The sequence below is a fragment of the Cavia porcellus genome, unplaced genomic scaffold (assembly GCF_034190915.1).
Source record: "Cavia porcellus strain 051 isolate PalLab524CR breed Dunkin Hartley unplaced genomic scaffold, mCavPor4.1 scaffold_7, whole genome shotgun sequence".
Classification (NCBI taxonomy): Eukaryota; Metazoa; Chordata; class Mammalia; order Rodentia; family Caviidae; genus Cavia; species Cavia porcellus.
The window spans coordinates 65863591-65885979 of NW_026947490.1; the positions used below are offsets into that span (position 1 = coordinate 65863591).

Consider the following 22389-nt stretch of genomic DNA (forward strand, 5'->3'; position numbering starts at 1 on the left):
CTTCAGTCTTACTCTTTATTTGTACTCGTATGTTTTCTGCGTTAAAATGCACAGCACCTCTACATGACAAGTTCCAGAAGTTGAGAAAAAACACTGTTGTGAAGGCTGATGTCCTATCAGGTTGCCTACATCCTCTTCTGCGGGATTCAGTTTAAGGCATTTTCTTTTTTTTTTCATTTAAAAAAATTATTTACCTTTGGTCTAAAATAAATACTGCGTACACAGATTTCCTCATAGATTTTAGTTATGAAATTAAGGTTGACGGAGTCCCACAGCAAAAGGACATACTTGGAAACAGCTTTTGGTCACAGTTTGCTAGAAATGGGAAGTTTACCTCATTTGCGCTCTGATATCAGAAGCAACTTGAGGAGTAGTGACCACGTTCTGAATGTTTCATTGGGTGCCAGTGCACCTCATTCCCTTTTCTTCTGTTAGAAAATGCAGACATGTGATAGGCGGACAACTTGAGGTTGCAATTTTACTTAGCTGTATCTGTCCTTGAATTCTTACATTTATAATTCTAAAAAGCCTGGTTTCTCAGAGCATAACAGATTAGGAGATGCAAATTTAAAAGACAGTGTGATTGTGTAGGGTTGCCACTTTTGTGTTTCCACCCAATGAAATAATTACTCAACAAGATAAAGATGTTTATGCAGTGAAGTTCTGTACATTGTTAACAGCTTAGAATAGTAAAATAATTGAAAATAACACAAAAGCTCAGTAATAATAGAAATTGTTAAACTAGGACATTATTTTTTGAGCATTGTATATGAGTCACCTGGATATCTTATTAAAATGTGGTTTTTGGTTCAGTAGACTTGTGGTGGAGACCAAGATTCTACATTTTGAACACAGTCACAGATGATTTTGGTGCTGCTAATCCACAGGTCCCAACCTGAGCAGCAAGGATTTCAGGAACTCATGTTATAGGTTTGTTAACAGGTAGAGGACTAGGGAGACTATGTAGCATGCCTTAGGTGCCTCATTCATTGCATTCTTCTCAAGTCTGTGTTCAGGAATCATATTTTAAAAGATGATGCAGTGACTCTAGGTTGTGCTTATAGCCCAATTAGAAGGAAACTTCAAACTGGTGTCTGTGCTGTTCACAGTTGAAGAGAATGCATACATGTGTGTGTGGTTCTGCTCAGCAAACCTCTGAGGAAGCATACCAGATGTTACATGTTGATGTCCTCTGGTCAGTAGGGTTACAGAGGGCAGGTATAACATACTCATCTTTATCTTATTCGGTTTTCAGTAATGAGTCTTTATAATTTATTATATAGAGTCTATGATTATTAAAATTACTAAATCTTTCAGGTAACTGTATTCTCACTTGATTCATACTAGTTTAGCCTTGGCAAAAGCATTTTCTTTATTTCACTCACCTCTTTTCAGTCTTTCCCCCCCAAAATATAAGGAATGAAATGTATAAACCATGGAATGTGTAAACCATGTAGTAGTTTAGTGAGCATTTCAGCTGAAGATAGCTACCAACACAAATAAAAAAATAGAAATATTTTTTAGAATAAAGATAATGGAATTAATATTTTTCTGAAAACTTGTCAATTAGATATAGAAAATATTACTCTTCTATATTGGTATTATTTATTCATTATAATTTTAAGATACAAAAATGTTTTTATTTTTAAATTCCTAAAATACTAAATATAAAAATAAGAGTCCATAACCTCGGAAGGTATTTTCACAGATTTTTAGCCGATCAGTCTCCTTTTAACCTTTAAAGCACAGTAATCTGAATCTAAAATCATGTACTTTACTATCTCTGTGGAACAAGGAAGTAGCAAGGACACAAAAGAGAAAAGCGTTATTCAATTAAAATATAGGTCTTTTTAAAAAAAAAGTACAAATCCATTAAGACAAATCATACTGGTATTCAGATATACATTCAAACATAACTTTAAAGATCAAATCATTTTGTATTTTAACTATTTTGGAAAGCCTATCTTACCTTTCATTGATATAAATGTCAACAGTAGACTTAAAGTATTCTTAGTGAAGGGTTTATGTATCTGGCCATTAGAAAGAAACAGGGTCTGGAATTACCCTCAGACTGTACAACCTATGAACTCCGACCAAGACAAGAACTAATATTTGCTGATATTGGAACAGAGTATGTTTTGAACCCTGGGAGAATGGAAACAAAAGAGTATAACCTCACTTAGCCTTGTTCCTGGGATGCAGTTTCCAGACTGTGGTGGAGGGATGGAAATAGAAGAATCTGGCAGTCTCTCTGAGTAGAGTAGACAGAGGACAAACTTTAGGGGGTGGAGGTGTGTAGTACTTGAAAAAAGAGGTGTGGAGAGAAGGTAGTTAGTTGATCAGGGAAATCATTCCCCAGATCTTAAGGGATTCTACTGAGAACTTGACTAAATACCAAGCTGAGTGAAACTCCACAAAGCTGGCAAGGACAATTTGTGAGAAAAGAAAAATTGCCAGGTCACCATAAGTAAGATTAGGACAAAATTAGCCATGAAATAAAGGTTCCTTGAATGAGACCTCAAACAGAGTTATAGGGTTGTTTTGTAAAAATAAATAGATCATTTTATAGGAACACATAATCTTAAACACAGCTGATACTATTTTGACAGAATATATGAAGTAAAAATTATTAGGACTGAATGAAGAAATTGTCCAATTTTCCATTATGGTTAGACAGTTCAGCATCTCTTTCAGTAATTGATTAAGTAAGATGGAATATCAGTAAAGACATAAAAGTGTTTAACGATGCTAGAAACCAATTTGACTTCATTGATATTAATAACCTTCAACTCAACAAGAGCTGTAGATACATTTCAAGTGTGCATGGAATGTTATGTATATAAGTCTCATTGAAATTAAGATGATGGAAGTGATGTGAAGTATGTCTTCTGACTGCTGCACAATTAAATGAGAAATCAGTTTTGGGAAGATAATCTGGAAAATCATCAATATTTGTGTTTAATGCACATTTCCAGCTAGTGCATTTGTCATAATGAAAGCAAACACAAAGCCACAAGAAATGCAAAGATCTTTTCAAGAATAACAAAGATATTTTGAAAGGAATAAAAAAAAAAGTCATATAAAAACTTGTGGAATGCAGTTATCTCATTTCCTATACAGAAGTTTAATGTATATACTGTAAAGGAAAACATAAAATAAACCATCTAAGTGTCCATTTGAAGTAGTTAAAAACAGAAAATAAAAACCAAAGTTGAGAGCAGGAAATAATAAAAGAGAAAAAAATAAGATAGTAAAACTCAAAAGAAGTTCGAGATTAATAAACTTCCAGTTTAATCAAGGAAAAATAAAAAAGAAAGTACACAGCTAATTGCAATAACAAGATTTGGAGGACATTACCACATACTCTATAGCATTTAAAAGAATCAGATAGTATGTTACAAAGTTCTTTTTTGAAATAAATTTGACAACTTGTATGAAGTGGCTAAATGCCTTAGAAGACAAATTAATGAAACTGACTCTAGAAAAAATACAAAATTTGAATAGCACCTAATAAAATATTTTCCTGGCCTAAAAGCCTACCTACAAGATAGCAACAGGCCCATATGCATTTTCACCGATGAACTGTATCAAACATTAAAGCAGAGAAGAAGGGATACTTCTCTCCTTGTTTTAAGAGACTAACATTTTGCTGATACCAAAACTGGATAAAGATAATAGAAAAAATTATGGACATAGATAAAATTTGTTAACAAAACTCAAATTCAGCAGTATATAGAAAGTAGTTTTATTACAGGGATGGTAGTGTTGCTTCAATGGTGGAAAATGCACCTCCATAAGGAATCATTTTAACAGAGAAAAGAAAAAACTGTGATCCTCTCAGAAGTTGTGGAAAAAGTATTGAACTAAGTTCTACAACCATTCAAAGTAAAAGTTGTCAAATGATTAGAAATAGAAGAGAACTTTCTCAACAGATAAATGATATGTACTCCACACTTTCAGATATTGGCTTAGGTACTAATGGGAATATAAAATGATAAAGCCATTCTGGAAAACAGTTTCTTACATTACTGTAAAACCAGTAGTTCTGTTCTTAAGTTTTACTGGAGAGAAATGAAAACATATGTTCACAATAGTTTTATGCAGACAGATTGACTATCCATTATCTGAAATTGTTGGGACCAGAAATGTTTCAGATTTTAGATTCTTCATATTTTGGAGTATTTGCATAGACTTTACCAGTAGAACACCTCTTAACCAAAATCTGAAGTCTTAGAAGCTTCAAAATCTAAAAGTTTTTTGAGCATCATATTGGTGTGCAAGAAGGTTTCAGATTTTGGAAGTTTAGATTAGGGATCCTCATCCTCAACTTATAGCAGCCTTTACTATTACAAACTGGAAATAGGTTTTTATCCACTAACACATGGATAAACATATTATAATGTGGCTGTGCAGTGAAATACTGTTTAGCGCTAAGGGGAAAAAGTACTGATCCACATAAACTACCATAGATGAACCTCAGACACATTATGCTTAGTAAAGTCAGCCAGATACCAACACACACACACACACACACACACACACAATCACACAAAGTATGTGATTCCATTTACTGCTCAGAGTAGTACAAGTGCCTAGCTTCTTGAATTTTATTTCATTTTTTAAACTAGAAGGCATGCGGGACATACATCAGTGTCTTTTGGAATCTCTCCTTTTAGAAATAGAATCCTTCGATTTTACCTGGGCATCACTGCCCGGGTGGAGTCTGTACTTCTCAGCTTCTCTTGCAGCAGTTTGTGGTTCTATGACTGAAGAGAAGTGAATGGTTCAGGAATTTGGTTACCTCCTTAGAAAAAGGCAGTTGCCCTAGTCTTTGTCTTTTTGTTTTCTGTGGATTGAGGTGTTATACCAGTTATAACAACCACTTTAAGTCTGGAGGTAAAAACCATGTGAAAAATGGCAGAGCCTACCTGGATCCCCTAAGTGATTTGTGATGATGTACATTCTCTACTTGCACCCTTTATTGTTATATTAAAAAAGAAAAATATGTCTAACTTGAGCTACTGAATTTTCCAGTGTCTTTATGTGGCATATACAAATGCAATTAAGATTTTAAACATTTTTTGTATACTCTTTTCATATGTAGTTTTAGTAGTTGTCTTTTTGTGAGATACCTAAATAGCTAATATATATGATATATATATATATATATATATATATATATATATATAAATCATATTGTTTAGCTTTTTTTTGTAGTTATCTCCTATCTGATCTCTCAAACTGATCTGATCTCTCAAAAAGATATGACTTTCGGGGCTGGGGATTTAGCTCAGCGGCATAAGTGCCTGCCTTGCAAGCAGGCAGTCGTGAGTTCGATCCCCGGTACCGGTAAAAAGGAAAAAGACAAAAAAAAAAAAAAAAAGATATTGTTTTGGTCTGTTATTGTCACTGTCTCAACCAAGGATTATTACATTTTATCTGAATCAGGAAAATTTCTCCCTCATTTGTACTCATAGTTTGCGTTTGTTTTGACTGATACTGCTATTATCGCCTTAGTTTATATTTTCCTGTAAATTTTTGTGTTTCTTGGGGGCTGGGAATTTAGCTCAGCGGCATAAGCGCCTGCCTTGCAAGCAGGCAGTCGTGAGTTCGATCCCCGGTATTGATAAAAACAGAAAAGACAAAAAAAAAAAAATTTTGTGTTTCTTGTTATACTTACTTTTTCTTTGTCATTTCTTATGTTTCCTCAAAGTGGCACACAGTGTAGATTTCATTTTTAACATAATGAGAACTATGTCTTTTAACAAATATTTAATACATTTATATTTATTGTCAAAATTCATTTAATCTTTAAACTTTCTTTCTTAAATCCTTCCTTGTCTCCATAATGTTTTGAGTTTCCATTATTTATTTAGAATTTTGTCTTTCTTTAATTTAGTTTTCATTTTTTAAGTTTATGCTTTACCTAAAAGTTATATAATTTGCTGCGAGGGAATATTTTTAACTTGTTTTGAAACTTTAAATATGATAATACCTATATATAGCTTTTGTAATAGGCAACACTCAGCTTTCCCTCAGTATGAAATGTGAAATTTATTAATAGTTTTATTTGCTTCTGTTTTAATTAATATGATCTAGCTTTACACAGTGGCAGTATAATAGCCAATGAGGTTTATCTGAGGTGCAATCATGGCTAATTGAAAACTTAATTAATATGACCTGACATTATTTATCTTAGCCTGTTACTAAATTGCAATTTTCAATAATTTATAATCCAGTCTCATTAATGTCTACATGGGCATAAATATTATGAAAACCCTCAGATTGTCATACCCTTAGACACAGTGCCATTTCTTCTAGTTACATATGAAATGAGACTTAAGGAAGTAATTGAAAACATACTTGTATATTGTTACTCCTTACTCCTTACTCTCTGATGTTGAGTGTCCCTAGCCACCAGACTTCTGCAAGGGGGACCGCTTTCTTTCACTTCTGTAATCAGGGAATTTGCATGAGATTTTTCAGAACATTTAAGTGAACAAGATTTTTTAAACGGATACTCAGCTTTGTCTTGAGAATAGTGCGGGAGGAAGTCTGTGGCAATTGCTAGGGGTACAGTGCTGCTGTTGAGTTGTTTTTGGAGATGGAAGGCTTGTTTTTCTCATTTGATTTTAGTGGTCAGTTACATAGTTCACCTACCAAGATGTAGGCAGTGAGATAGAGCTGAGACCGTCTCTTTAGAATTGCCAGGACAAGAGGAGGCAACAGACTCAGTTTGGTTTGGTATGGTGGCCATCACTGTGGAGGCCAGAAGACTTGCTCTAGCTTTGGTTCTCTGCTTTGCTTTGTAACTAAGGCAAACCGTTCAACTTTTTGAGTAAATAAGATTCTAACTTTAAACTCAGGTCTTCAGAAATAACAAAAAGGTTTCCAGTTGGCAACATTTTAGTTTTTACTTTCATTAAACAAAGAAGTTGCCTTAATTTCATCTTGTAATGTCAAGAGGAATTAATCATTTATTCTACTGCTTGAATAAGAAGGACTGGAAGAAGGGGCCATATGTAACTCCTGTGTTTTGCTCCAACCTAAATTAGGTAACACATGTTGTGCTTGACTGTCCCAGTTGTAACACCTGGAATTAATCTGGTGCTAGGGTGACTCAGAGGAATGTTGACTCACCATTTTTTCCAGGAGAAAACAAAGGAAGATATTTCCCAGAAAGTTATCACTTCTTGCTTTGGGATATGGGTGGGTCTCTGGATTGCAAACAGTGGGCTGTGGACCCCATGTGTGGTAACAGACATCATACTGCAGGTCACCCAGGGTGTTTTTCATTGAAAAGCTCCTGGGTGGAGAAAGACTTCTAGCATCGACATCCTGTTTCACAACAAGGGGAGGCTGCCGCTGTCTGAGCTGATTTCTTGTCTTGAGTTGAGGGTGGTCACAGCTGGGTAGGCAGAGAATTTTCAAATAATTAATATGTTACAATTGTGAAAGAAATAGCAAACAGCACTGCTTGGATAAAATCAGCACAGCAGTCAAAGGGTGACTCTTTTTAAAGAAAAGCTGTGTGTCCAGATTCTTAAGGAAGGCAAATGTCAAAGGCCTGTAAAGAGCAGGGCAGGAGAGCTGTGTAGCTGGCACTGTTGTTTCCTTCTAGGTGAGCATCACATTGAGGACTGAAAAATGTTGAGAAGTTTTATTTCCCTCTATCATGAGTCTCTAGGGTAAAATTTTCAGAAATACGTTTTGTTTTAGAAATAAAAATCTATCATGAATAAGTTCAAAACAAATTAAAATTTGGTTGAAAATGTCAGTGCCATAGACTTGTTGCGAGGCCCTGGTACAAAAGCAGAGATCAGCATTGAGCAGCTTGGGTAAGGCCGGCAGATAAATGACAGATCTTTATTATATTTTGTTTATTTTTTGTAGAGCATCTGTTCAGTGAAAGGCTATGCTACACGATAGGACTGCAAGGTAATTTAGAGAGTCCCAGTTCTCAAGGCATTTATTTTCTAAGAGAGGTGAATAAACAGGTAATTGCAGCATCAGGAATCTTGAGGCAAGCAAGAGAGAATGAATAGAATGAAACAGATGGTTTTGACAGTGTTTTTAAACAGCATCCTTGATATATATACCTTTAGACTTCTAGAGTCTTTAAGACTTCTAAGAATTACAGAAGTAAGAGAGTCAACCATTAGAGGGACCAAAACTGTGTGTTTTTACAGGAATTGCCTCTGGAGCATGTAGCTTACTCTGGTGCCTGAGCCATGGGGAGGCCCACTATTTGATGCTCTTAGGGTATTCTAAGAGCTTTTATGACCTACTTTGCCTATACTTCAGTGGCTGAAGTATAGAAAATCTAATGGAAAAGGAATGGGGTGAAAAAATCAATAATGACTGTCGACTGATATGTTACAGACAAGAGTGAGGAGTTAGGAAGAGGGGGGAACTGGAGAGGCTTTTAATTCTAACAACCTCAAGACGTTTGAAATTGTTACTGTCAGTTTAAATAGGCACCTGTAGGTCTTAGAAAAATCAAGACTTGACTTTTTGTGTATAGTTTATTATACAATTTAAGCACATACAAAATTTAAAGAGAAAAGGTAATCCTTTTATATAAAACTTCTGATTCACATTGACTTCCTGGATATTGAAAGTCTTCTTGCATGTTTTTTAAGTATTATTCAGTAGTCTTACAAGTTAATAAAATTGTGAGGAGAAGGCTTGTCAGGTATACAAGCCTGTATTTTTCATATGCAGTTAGAGATGTCATTAGATTAATGAAAGCAGTGTAACATAAAGCTTGACTGGCATTACTAAATGAAGAAAGTGAAGTTTTAGACATTCGGATACATTAACTACAAATAAAAATAAATTTCACTTAATACTGAAATTAATAAAGGAATTGAAACTTTCTAAGGGTACTGCTTTATATAAATTTTGTGTTTTTAAAAATTTTATTTAGAAAAGGAATATATGACAGTTTTTTCCTTTGTTTTATAAAATAACAACAAAAGCATTGCGGTTTAAATTACAATTCCCATTAACCACTACCCTGCCTCTTTCCAGGAGCCATTTTGCCATGTATTACTCCAAATTATCTTATAAATAGTTACATGTACACTCATAAACATCTTCATAGGATAGAAACTTATGTTTTTTTAGATGTTTAAGAGGCACCATAGAACATACTGATTACATGTTCATGTTGATTTTTTTTTTTTTTGTACTGGAGATTAAACTCACAACTTCATGCATGCCAGGCATGCACTTGTGCCACTGAGCGAAATCCCTGGCCCCTATATATAGACTTTGACTATGGTTGACTTACCAAACTACCTCCTCAATATTATTAAAGCAACTGACTTTTTTTAGTGGTTACTATGTGCTAGGTAGGATGTTCAGCATTTTTGGTGTAATTTAGCCTTATAATAATCTTTAAAAGTGAGTAAAATAGATGATTTTATAAGAATAAAATCTTACCATTATGCCTTCTATTTATACTAAATTACTAGTCTTATTCTAAAACATTTTGTTTAGCATTCTAAAACATTTTGAATGATTGGTTAAGAATATAATTTAGTTCTGTTAGTTTTGCTTTTCCTTGTGCAGCTGGCCTTTTCCAGGTGTCTGGAGTCAGATGTTGGCTGAGCCAGAAGGCTGGAGATGGGAGGCAGGTGATGCCTGCTCACCTTGCAGGAATGAAGAAGTAGCACAGTGTGGTCTATTTGACTCATTCTGGTTGGGAACAAACAACCCCAGACATTTCCTCAAGAGTTAATGGTTTTAAAAGCCTGTGTCTTTGATAATGGCCTTATTTTGGGGACAGTTACAGGATATGAGACCTAGTTAGAAGGAGGTTTGATCTTGAAGGATGCCATTTGCTGTACCCTAAGGCATGCTGGTATGAGGGAATAAGGCTGCTGCAATGGGAAGTCTGAACATTGTTGTGGGAATTGGTTGGAAAGGGAGTATTGGTACAGAGAAAAGGGGAAAAGTGTGATTTGTGTTTTTGAAGTTTGGATGTTTTTGAAGTTTGAGGATATTTTCCAACATTCCATGACAGGGTGAAGACATTTTAGTGAGTAGGATTGCTGTCAGAACTTTGTTTCAGCTATGCTGAACTTGCTGCAGACCTTGAAGAGACCTCTTTATGTACTTTAATTAAATAACAATAATATCCATTTCATACAGTCATGGGATTGGAATTACATAGTGTTTGTGCATCAGTGAGTGTTATATAGATGTGCCAATAGTCAGTGGTATTTTTACTGTTTTCATTGTCACAACTGTTACCAAGGCCTTCTACAGTTTACCTCTCTTACTGATGCCTCTGAGCTGAGGGCTTTTGATCCTATCCTTCATTTCTTCTAGGAGGTCACTGTGTTGGGGTTCTGTTAGTTTCACAGACTGTGCTTAACATATATCAGACAGCATTTCTGCCAACTGAATGCTAATATTCAGTAACATCTAGGAGAGGAGAAAGTATATGCTGAAGGTCCCAATAAATACCACTTCACAGCCATCAGTATGTTAGTGTTGAAAGTTTTTGTTTGGTACCAAGGATTGAACTCACAACCTTGTGCATGCTATGTAGTCACTTGTACTGCTGAGCTAAAGCCCCTGCCTAGTATTTGTAAGTTTTTAAAACTTATTTTGTCTTCAAGTTATTAGAATATTAATATCTATCCCTTGTTAAAGTATTTCTTAATAATTTTGATTGTAGAACACTGAAAAAAGAGCAAATTGTTTTCTTTCGTTTCTTTTGGTTATGATTATTAATTTATTTTGAATTCTAGGAGACCATTCAAGGAGGACACAAGTTTTAGTTTATTACAATAACAGGCATGTTAAAAATAGAGCTGCTCACTTCAGATGAGGAGACTGCTCCACTAGGTGTGTGTTTGCTTTTGTTTGGGATCACATTCTAACAGGGAGCTGAAGCTGGCACAGTTCTAGTCAGTTTATTGTTTTCCTCGCTGTCAGTCTGCTAATATTTTCCTCATGTTTAGTGTTGTAGCAATTCAACACATTTAGCTTTAGGTTGAAAGAATGAACACCTTTACCTTTCCACAGAGTTGAGACCACATCTGTGAACCGACACTGGAGAAATTGGACATCAGTTTTTCAAGGCAACTAAGAAGTCTGCAGTTTAAATCTAATTTCTATTTTAGGAATATGACATTTATTATATGAACATACAGACTTAATTGAAGAATATAGTATGTGCTTTTTTCTAGGGGAAGTATGTGCTTTTGCTAGGGGAAAAAATTCCTTTGGTTTTATTGTTCCCTCTTTTGGGTAGATCTGGTAATCCTACTTTTTTAATTAAAAAAAGGAGATTAAGATAAAAGAGGACATAACAACACAGGTCAGAACAGAACAATTTAAGCAACATAGTGTTTCACCACAAGATAACCTGACATAACAGTAGTTACCATAGTGTCTCTTTCCTTGAAATATTTGAGTATACTTTCGAATACTATAGCATCAAACATAACAAGACAGTGTAAAACCATTCAAGAGAATGAAAGTATTATGGGGTATTTAGAACCAACTAACAGAAAACGAACAATGGTTTCTATATTATCTCCTTGTCTATAAAAATTTTTATTTATACTAACACATACAATAAAATCCAATAAGATACAACATGATAAAACCAATGGAACCAGAAGAACAAAAGCTTGATAGGACTTCAAAACAAGTAGTAAATCAGCACTAGCTATTATAATGTCTTGTTTTCTTCAAAATAGCTGTTCCATAACCATCATAGACAATAAAATCAAACCACCCATAATAAAACCATTCTTATTAATGAATGAAAACATTATAAGGCTTCAAAGCAGTATAATGGGGAATCATAATAACCACATACTTTTATGTATTCGTACCATTTCTTACACTAGGGAAACTTCAGTATTTATACATATCAGTTTGATTTATTTTGCTTATGAGTATGGTCTCAAGCTGCGACCATTTATTTATAAATATCTCAATGTGATCATTCTTTATAGCTGAGTAATACTCCATTCTATAAAAATACCACATCTTTTTTATCCATTCCTCAGTTGATGGACACTTAGGTCATTTCCAAGATCTGGCTATTACAAATTATGCTGCTACAAGCATGGGTGCACATATATCACTGTGGTATGATGTTTTCAGTTCTTCTGGGAATATGCCTCGAAGTGGAATAGCTGGGTCAAATGGGAATTCCAACCCCAGCTTTTTGAGGAGTCTCCAGACTGACCTCCACAATGGCTGCACCAGTCTACACTCCCACTAACAGTGCAGGAGAGTTCCCTTTTCTCCACAGCCTTTCAGCATTTGTTGTTGGTAGTTTTCTTGATCCTGGCCATTCTTTCAGGAGTGAGATGGAATCTCAGTGTGGTTTTAATTGCATTTCTCTAATGAGTAATGATGCTGAACATTTTTTCATGTATTTATTTGCCATTTGTATTTCTTCATCTAAGAATTGTGTATGCATCTCAGATGCCCATCTTTGGATTGAATCTTTGAATTTTGGGGGTCTGATTTTTTAAAATTCTTTATAAGTTTTAGACAGAAGTCCTTTGTCTGAGGGACAGTACACTAAGATTTTTTCCCAGTTTGTGGGTTTTCTTTTTATTTTGCTGAAGATTTCTTTTGACATGCAGAAACTGTTTATTAAGAGGTGATACAAGTTATTGATTCTGGAAAGTATTTCCCATACAATTTGATTCCTGTTCATGAATTCTCTACCACTCCTATGTCTTCAAGTTTTTAACCCAATTTGTCTTCCAATAGATTTAGTGTTTCTGTTTTAATATTCAGATCCTTGATCCATTTAGATTTTAATTTAGTACATGGTAATAGGCATGGGTCTAGTTTTAGTTTTCAGCATATGGAGAACCAGTTTTTCCAAGACCATTTATTAAAGAGACTGTCGTTCTTCCAGTGAACATGTTTGGCCCCTTTATCAAAGATAAGGTGGTTGAGTGTGTTTATAGTTGTTGTTGTATCTTCTAATCTATTCCATTGATCTTCGCCTCTGTTTTGATTCCAGTACCATGTTTATTTTACTACTGTTGCTTTGTAGTATAACTTCAAATCAAGGATTGTGATGCCTCCTGCCTTTCCTTTGCTGCTTAGAACTATCTTTGCTATTCTAGGTCTCTTCTGGTTTCAGATGAATTTTAGGAGTGATTTCTCTAGGTCTATGAGGTATATTGATGGTATTTTTATTGGGATTGCGTTGAATCTGTATAATAGTTTTGGGAGAATGGCCATTTTCACAATATTTATTCTTCCTATCAATGAGCAAGGGATGTCTTTCTATTTTCTGAGACTCTCTTCAATTTCTTTTTTCAGTGTATTATAATTTTCCCTGTATAGATCATTCATTTCTTTCATGAGAATAGTTCCTAAATATTTCATTTTTTTGGTTGCTATTGTGTTTGGCTTCTCTTATTTCTCTCTCAGTGATTTTGTTGTTAGTGTATAGGAATGCTATTCATTTTAGAGTATTGATTTTGTATCCACCTACATTGCTGAATTTATTGCATCTAGGAGTCTTTCAATGGAGTTTTGGGGATCTTCTATGTAGAGTATATTGTCATCCCCAAATAATGATAATTTAACTTTTTATCTTTACCCCTTTTATTTCTCTCTCTTGTCTAATTGCTCTGGCTAGTATTTCCAGTACTATATTAAATACGGTGATAAGGGACATCCTTATCTTGTACCTGATTTTAAGGTAAAGACCTTCAGTTTTTGGCCATTTAGTATGATACTGGCTTTGTTTTATAATAGATGGTTTATAATAGATGGCCATTTAGTATGATAGCTGTTGGTTTATTATATTGAGGTAAAGACCATGTATTCCAATTTTCTGTAAGGTTTTTATCATAAAGGAATATTGGACCTTATATCAAAAACTTTTTCTGCATCTATAGAAATGATCATATGATTCTTACTTTTGGCTTTATTTATGGTGGATTACATTTATTGATTTATGTATGTTGAACCATTGTTGCATGCCTGGGATGAATCCCACTTGGTCATGGTATATAATCTTCTTGATGATTTGCTGCATTCTATTTGGCAATATTTTATGGAGGAGTTTTGCATCTGTGTTCATTAGTGAGATTGGCCTGTAGTTTTCTTTTTTAGTTGGGTCTTTCTCAAGTTTTGGTACTAGAATATTTGCTTCCAGGAATGACTTAGAAAGGATTGCTTCCCTTGCAATTTCATTGAAGAGTTTGAGGAGTATGGGCATTAAGTCTTCTTTGTATTTCTTGTAGAATTCCACAGTGATTCCGTCTGGGCCTAGGCTCTTCTTGTAGGTAAGGACTTAATTACATTTTCAATTTCATTAATAGAAATTGGGTTATTCAGCAGTTTTACATCTTCTTGATCTAACTTTGGTACTTCATATATTTCTAGGAATCTATTTCTTCTGTGTTATCAAACCTATGAGAGTAGAGGTTTTCCAAATAGGTACTGATGATCTTCTGTATTTCTACAGAGTCTGTAGTGATTTCACCTTTTACATTCCTTATTGCATGAATTTGAGCTTTTTCTTCCCCTTTTTAAAATAGCGTTGGCTAGGGGCTTATCAATTTTATTTATTCTTTCAAAGAAACTACTCTTTGATTCATTGATTCTTTGGATTGTTTTCTTAGTCCCTATTGCGTTAATTACTGCTCTGATTTTTATAATTTCCTGCCTTCTTTTGGCTTTGTGCTTGACTTGCTCTTTTGTTTTTTTTTTTTTGTCTCTTTCCATTTTATCAGTACCAGGGATCGATCTCACGACTGCCTGCTTGCAAGGCAGGCGCTTATGCCGCTGAGCTAAATCCCCACCCCCTCCCCCTTTTTTTAAACATAGAATAGAAGGTTTACTGGACTTCAAATCATGATGATAGAAAATCAGCAATGGCTGTCATAATGGCTCTTTTTCTTCAAAGTAGCAGTTCATATCACCTTGCATAATACAATCAATTCTTGAAACCTCTTTAGAAGTAACTCTTAGAGTAAACTCTTTAGAGGCATGTATAAGCCTCTACATGTACATCAACTTCCGTTATAGGCAGCCGGGGCTTCAGCGTGACCTTCAGTTGTCTGACTGACTCCACAGTGCTCCCAGCACAGCGCGGAACTGGTCTCAGTGAGCCTGTTGGGCTTCAGCCCTCCACCCACGCTTTTCCTTCTTATTCCTAATTTTATTTTTCCATTCGGTTTTCTCCTGGGTTATTGAGAATTTTCTCCAATCCTCTGGCCTTCTCCATGTTGTCAAATTCTAGCATCTGAGCTGTTTTCCCCAGAGAGGTTCTCTGTCCGGCTTCCTAGCAAGCCGCCATTATTTTCTCCTCTCGACTTGCTCTTCTTTTTCTAGATGTTTGAGGTGTAGCATCAAGTTATTTATTTGTATTCATTCTGTTTTCCTGATGTGGGAACTCAGTGCAATAAATTTTCCCCTGAGGACAGCTTTCATTGTGTCCCACAGATTCCAGTAAGCTGTATTTGTATTTTCGTTTGCTTGTAGGTATTGCTTAATTTCTTCTTTAATGTCCCCAGTGACTCACTGATTACTCAAGAGTGTGTTATTCAGTTTCCATGTGTTTGTGGGATTTTTTCAATTTTTCTATCATTAATTTCTAATTTCATGGCACTATGATCCGATAGCAGGCATGGGATAATTTCAACTCTTTTGCATTTATTTAAATAAATATGTTCTGTGGGCTAATATACGGTCTATTTTAGAGAATGTCCCATGTGCTTCTGAGAAGAATGTGTATTCTGATGTTGTTGGATGGAACACTCTGTATATGTCTATCAAGTCCATTTGTTCACAGGTGTCATTCAGTTCTGTTATTTCTTTGCTAATTTTCTGTCTGGTTGATCTGTCCCTTGGTGTCAATGGTGTGTTAAGGTATCCTGTTATAATTGTGTTATTGCTAATTTGGTTTTTCATTTCTGTTAATATTTGTTTTATATAACTTGGTGCTCTGGAATTTGGTGCATATATATAAGATAGTTATCTCTTCCTCTTGAAGTTTTCCCCTAACCAGTATGTAGTTCTTCTTTATCTTTCTGATCCTTCATCCCTTCTGATCATTATTGGTTTGAAGTTCACATTGCCTGCAAATAGAATAGCTACCCCCACCTTTTTTGGGGTTCCTGTTGCATGAAGTATTGTTTTCCATCCTTTGACTTTCAATCTGTGAATATCCTTTTGGGTTAGATGGGTTTCTTATAGACAGCATATGGTTGGATGTTGTTTCTTGATCCATTCTGCCAGTCTGTTTCGTTTTTTTTTGTTGTTGGTGGTGAATTGAGACCATTTACATTGATGGTTATAACTGTTAAAAAAAACCTGTTGGTTTATTGTTGACATGTTATCTTTCTGCTGTTGCATCTTTATCTTTCTGTTCTATTTAATTGTCTGCTTTGCTTAGTGGTTTTTTCCTAATTGTATCTAAACTGTCTTTTAATACTCTTTGCAGGGTTGGCTTGGTGATCATGAAGTTCTTCAGCTGTTCTTTGTCATGGAAATATCTTATTTCTCCATCAATTTTTGAAGGACAGTTTTTCAGGGTACATCTGTCTTAGGATCTGAAATACTTCACTCCCTGCTCTTCTTGACTTTATTGTTTGTGCTGAGAAGTCTGCTCTGATTCTGATGGGTTTTCCTTTATAGGTTATCTTGTCTTTTCTCTCTGACAGCTTTTAATATTCTTTATTATGTTGGATTTCTGGGATAGTGATTATTATATGTCTGGTGTAGTTTTATTTTGGTTATGGCTACTTGGAGTTCTATATGCTTCACTGATCCTGATGTCAGTTTCCATTCTCATGTTTGGGAAATTTTCAGCTATTACTTCTCTAAATATCCTCTTGACATCCTTTATGTTGTCCCCTTCTTTTTTATTTGTCCCTATCAAGTGTATGTTGTTTTTCTTTGCATCATCTTGCAGGTGTTGAATTGTTATTTCCTGATTCCTTGTTATTTTTAAAAGATCTTTCCTTTCCTGTTCACTAGTTGCAATCTTGTCTTCAAGGTCTGAAATTCTGTCTTCACTTTCATTGAGGCGGTTTTTACAACTTTCGATGGAATTTTTGATTTCCTGTATATCTCTTTGAATCTGTTTCATATATTCTGTTTGTTTCTTATATTGTTCATCCAGGGATTCTACCTTTTTGTTTAGCACCTCCAGTTTTTTAAGTGTGTCTTCTTTTTTTTTTTTTTTTTATCAGTACCAGGGATCAAACTCAGGACCATACACTTGCAAGGCAGACGCTTATGCCGCTGAGCTAAATCCCCAGCCCCTTAACTGTGTCTTCTTTAGATATGTTCAGCATCTCTTTCATTTCTTATATCATTTCTTCTTTTACCTGGGAGATTATTTCTAGTTTGCATTCCTTTAAAGCTTCCTGGAGTTGCTTCTTTATTTCAGTTACTATTATTTCAGGTATTTCAGGCATATAGCATATATTTTCTTCTATGTATATAGCTCCTAAGATTTCTTGAGATGGGCTGGAGATTTGAGATTGTATTTTGGTCTTTCGTTTTTCATTTTCCTATATTTCCGTGTTTCAAGTGTTATTCCATGGCTTCCCACGGCCTGTTGGAAATCCTCTTCTGTGCCTCAGCTCCTGAGACTCTGCCTGTCCAATTCCCTGGATTGAGATAAACTGGGGGTGGGGCAGGCAGGCCCAAGCCCTGTGGGGCAGGTTGAGTGTGGCAGGAAGCTGTGAAGTTCTTTGGCTGGTGGCAGCAATGATCCCAAGCTCCCAGGTTCAGGATGGTGCAGGGACACTCACCTCAGGCCACCCAGTTTCCAGAATTTAGGGTGCAGGCAGGCCCAAATCCCCAGAGTCCACCAAGCATGGCAGGAAGTGGGGAAGTTGGTGCAGGCAGCCCTAAGACCTGCTGAGCTGGTCCAGTGCAGCAGGAAGCAGCGAAATTCCCCTGCCTGGGTGGGAGTGAGGATCTTGGGCCTTGGGGGATGGTGTGGGGACACTCACCCCAGGCTGCCCAGTCTCTGGAATTCAATCCTTTTTACTTTCATTGGTGGTTTGCTTTGCCATCTTTGAATTAATGTTGATTTATTTATTTATTACCTACTCTTTGTAATAAACCATCTCTAAAGGTCTACCAATGGAGAAAAAGTAAATCTTGCTTCAGAGAAATTCTGTTCCTTATTTTAAATGTATCCAGTTGGATATAGCACTTTTTTCATTGTATTTTGGTATCCCTCTTACCCATTCTCCATCATCAGAGAGCTCTCTTGTTTTATTGTCTCTTAATTGCTCCTGTTTATGGAAATAGTATGTTTCCATAAACAGTATTGTATTGTGTTTTATGCTTTGGTCCAAGAAACAGATATGGTAAAGAATGTCTTGTTTTCTTGAGATCTTAACCAGGATTTGTAAAAATGTCTAAGGTACACGTGGTTACATCTGCTTTTCCAAATTAGCAAGTAGAAATATTTAATTTTAACTATGGCTAAGATATTCTTTTAAACAATATTTGCAATCAGTCAAATTTTCTAAGCTTCTGACTTAGACTATTAAAGAAACCTTTGTATAGATTAGATAAAGAACGGAGTAAGAATTTTTAAATTTCACATTATTTGTTATACAAAGAATGGTTTCCCTACAGAGATTGACTAGGAACAAGATGTTTAAACATAAGTAAGGGTGGAGGCCTATTTATTTGCTCAGCTTTATAGTAGCCATGTTTCCCTACTTAGGATAAATCTGCTAACTATTCCATCTCTCCATTCCCCTGCCTGATTCTTTATTTCTTTGGAATTTTTACTTAGAACTCTGTTGGATAGAACAGTGATACACTGCATATGTGGCAATTTGAAAGTCTAAAGTCTGTTTCTTAGAGCAGTACGATCTTATCATGTCCTTATGAATTTATGCTGGGGTGTGTATGTGCTCTCTTCTTTCCTATTCCCTAATCCCTCTCTGCTCTTGGCTTAGATAGTCAAATAACTGGAAGGTAGAGGGGCTCCATTTATCACAGAGGCTGGGAGGAGGTGCCAAGACATGAAAGGGTTACTGTTCACATTTCCTGTCTAATTTCCTCTGATCTGGCTGGGCTGTGACTCCTTCCTTGATGTGAAACATCCCTAGCCCTTTGACCTCCTGGCCTGCTGGCACTCGCCAAGTGTGTCCCAGGTGACTGTAGGCAAGCCTCTGTGAGCAGAAACTACTCTTTCTCTGTGAGAGAGGCTAAAGCACAGTCCTTTGCAATCTGAGAAGTCCCTGTGGTTTGTAACAGCAACAAAGCAGGAATACGAGTTTTAACATTTAATAGCAACTAAATTTGTTTAAAAAATAATTGTGTATCTACTAATCCTGGTTTCGTGAGTTTTTGGATGAATGAAATTCTGTTAATTTTTAATACTGCATACTTCCATTTAAAAATGCACTTGAGAAATCAGTTTGGGTTTTTTTCAAGGATAAATTTTAACCTTGCCATCTCATTTTCACCCTACTTAATCAGTAGGTGATTTTAAATTGCCTCGTATATAAAGGTACATAGCTGAAGCTACAACATTTCTGGTTCTTTGATCATCAATTCAGAAAGTTCTAGTTGTATATATGTATAGAGGAGATAGTATTTATTTCCTACTTTTTCTTTTTTTTTGTGGGGTTGTTGTAAAAGTATATAGCAGCTCATTTTGCCTCCATAGTTTAAAATACAACCTTTTTTATGGTTGGTAAAGGTTTCTGCTTTCCCCTTTTCCCCTTAAGATTTAGAAAAAAACGTTATATCTTAAAGCAGAGGAATGTTCCAGCTGCTGAGATGGACTGGGAGGATCTGGACCAGTGCTGCCCTGATCTCAGGTCATGAGCTCTGTGTACACACAAGTCTAGGTGTACACTGATTCGTATTACCTCAGTCAGCAACTTGGAGACAGAAAAGAAACTCTTTGAAGGAGTTTCCATGATAAGTATTTTGGCCCTTAGGCAAAATAAAGTTATTTGTGATGCTCTGTGCAGTGAGCTTAATGATTTTTTATTGTATCTTGACTTCATGGAATGCAGTTTTATATGGAGGGGAGGAGGAGATGAAATTTTAATTTATTCAGTTTTAATCTTTATAGAGTACCAACATGAATGGTTGATGTTTCTCGCTTGCTTTTAGTTTTCCATTGTAATATGGAGTCTTACACTATAGGCTTTCTTTTTTTTAAATTTATTTTGTTTTTTTAGTTACTATAGGTTTTCAATAATGGTTGAATTAATGAATTACACTGCTAGATTACTTTTGTAGATTCTTAATTGTTCCATATGTGTGTGATTTTGTGCATGTGTCTAAATTTGTTACATAGCTCTATTAGCCTTTTAACGATACTGCTAAAAGTCCCTTTGTTACTAAACAATTGATTCCTTCATTGCATTCTGCACCCAAGTCCTTAGGTGGTGTGTAACTTGCTATTCTTGTCATGACACCACTGTATCATAGCAAACAAAATAACATTTTAGTTACTTAAATTATAATCTGTGAACATTTTATGAAAATAGTAAGTGAACTCATTGTTTTCATAATATATGCATTTCTCACAAGGATTAACTCTTCTTAGGAGAAATACTGAACAGCACTATCAGTCATTCAGCAAACTATTTATAGAATGTTAAAGTTGTGTTATGGACAGTAAGATTGTACAAGGGTGTTTACATTGCGTCCTACATCTAAATTTCCTAGACTTCTCAGTGAATACAATATGTATCCTAGTTAAGTCAAACAGTAGCTTGAAGTACATTAGATATGATGGAGTTAAATAAGAGGCATGAAGAAGAATCAGGTAGCTTAGGGCAGGAAGAAATCATTTTGGCTTGAATTGTAAAAGGCGCTTAAATAGGGAGTAAACAAATAGCATTTGGATATGAAGTTGATATTTATGTATAGATGAGAACAGTTAGCATACTTCTGTTTCCAGCAGCGATGCAAAAACAATAGCAACAACAAAAACCCTTAAGTGTATGGTGAAGACTTTTCTCCATTGGTGACCTGATTTTAACAAAAAACAGCAAAGCAGCTTTTCCAGCATAAAAAAGATAGAATCTTTGTGTGCTCACTTCAATATTTTAGTCTTTTAGCCAATGGAAAATTTACGTGGTTCTATGTATTATTTTGCATCTATGTTTGTTCACTTGCATAAGTTGCTGCCATTCTGACAATAAAGGAGAAACCATAAACATTTTGCTTCTCACACTATATTTTTTTTAGATCTAGAATCTTTCCAGATATTACTAGGTAACCCATGATTAAAGGATTTGGTAGTCAGCTAATTTTAAGAAAGGTGGGAGAAATTGCTATGTGTTGGTATTTTATTTGATCTAGAATTTCTCTAATTTATTTGAAGTTGGAAACAGCCTGTCTGTCTCTCTTATAACTTCTTTCCTTTCTGCTTTTCTTTTTAACATTTGCTGTAATCTCCAGTAGAACAAATTTCAGAAATGATCACTGCGAAGTTTTCTTTACACACACACACACACACACACGCGCGCGCGCGTGCGCGTGCGTGTGCGTGTGCGTGTGTGTGTGTGTGTGTGTGTGTGTGTGTGTGTGTGCATGCATGCTTCCATGGCCAAATATATTATTTAAGTCTATTGCATATATTGGTCCAATTAATTAGGAGTTAACCAACCATGATGGAAGTTACCACTGGGGGGAAGAGAAGGTAAAAAGAGGCAAATGGCTTTCTCTTTTTACTCCAAATATTTGTTTCTTGTTTTTCTCATTCATTTAAATTCCTTTTGTAAAATTAAGAAAAGCAAATGGGCAGTTTAATTGATTTGAGAGAATCAGTATGGAAGAATTGCTTATTGCAAATGTTTGTAAGTACTAATTTCTCTGGCATTTTAAATTCACTATGTTTATAAAATACAAAAATTTTCAGATTTTTAAAAAAAATACCCTAAATTCTAAACTTTTTTTCCTCAGAAATAAGGTTATTACATGAAGAGAAATTTAGTTTGATAGAAAGTTAATAATCTCTCGCTACTGTTGTAATCTTGTATATATTTCTGTTGTTGCTGTTTATGACATCTTTCCCCACTTATGTGCTGAGACTTGGCTTATTTTTCTTTATATTTTTGCCACCTAACACTGCAAATTTCTTCATATCTAGTGGGCATGCAGTGTTTGCTGATATGGACATGGGTAGAAGAGAGACTTGAGTTCACACTCATTCCTGGGGGGATATATTAATTACATTAATGATTATCATTTTCAAATCTTAAAAGGGCTATGTTTTTTTGGCAATCTCTTAAAATATAGCTTACTTTTAATATTTATATGTCTTGTCTAAGAAAATACTTAAAGTGATAGAGGCACCTGTAATGCAGTAGAATCAATTGCAATTTAAAATAAATGAACAAAAGACCAAGAGTGGAGGAATTACACTTTCCAGCTTTA

At 35.2% G+C, this 22389-nt stretch overlaps 1 pseudogene; it reads left to right on the plus strand.

Annotated features, from left to right (window-relative positions):
* The first annotated feature begins 6097 nt into the window (after positions 1 to 6097).
* Positions 6098 to 6261, plus strand: LOC111756439 (U4 spliceosomal RNA; annotated as a pseudogene).
* Positions 6262 to 22389: the final 16128 nt, after the last annotated feature.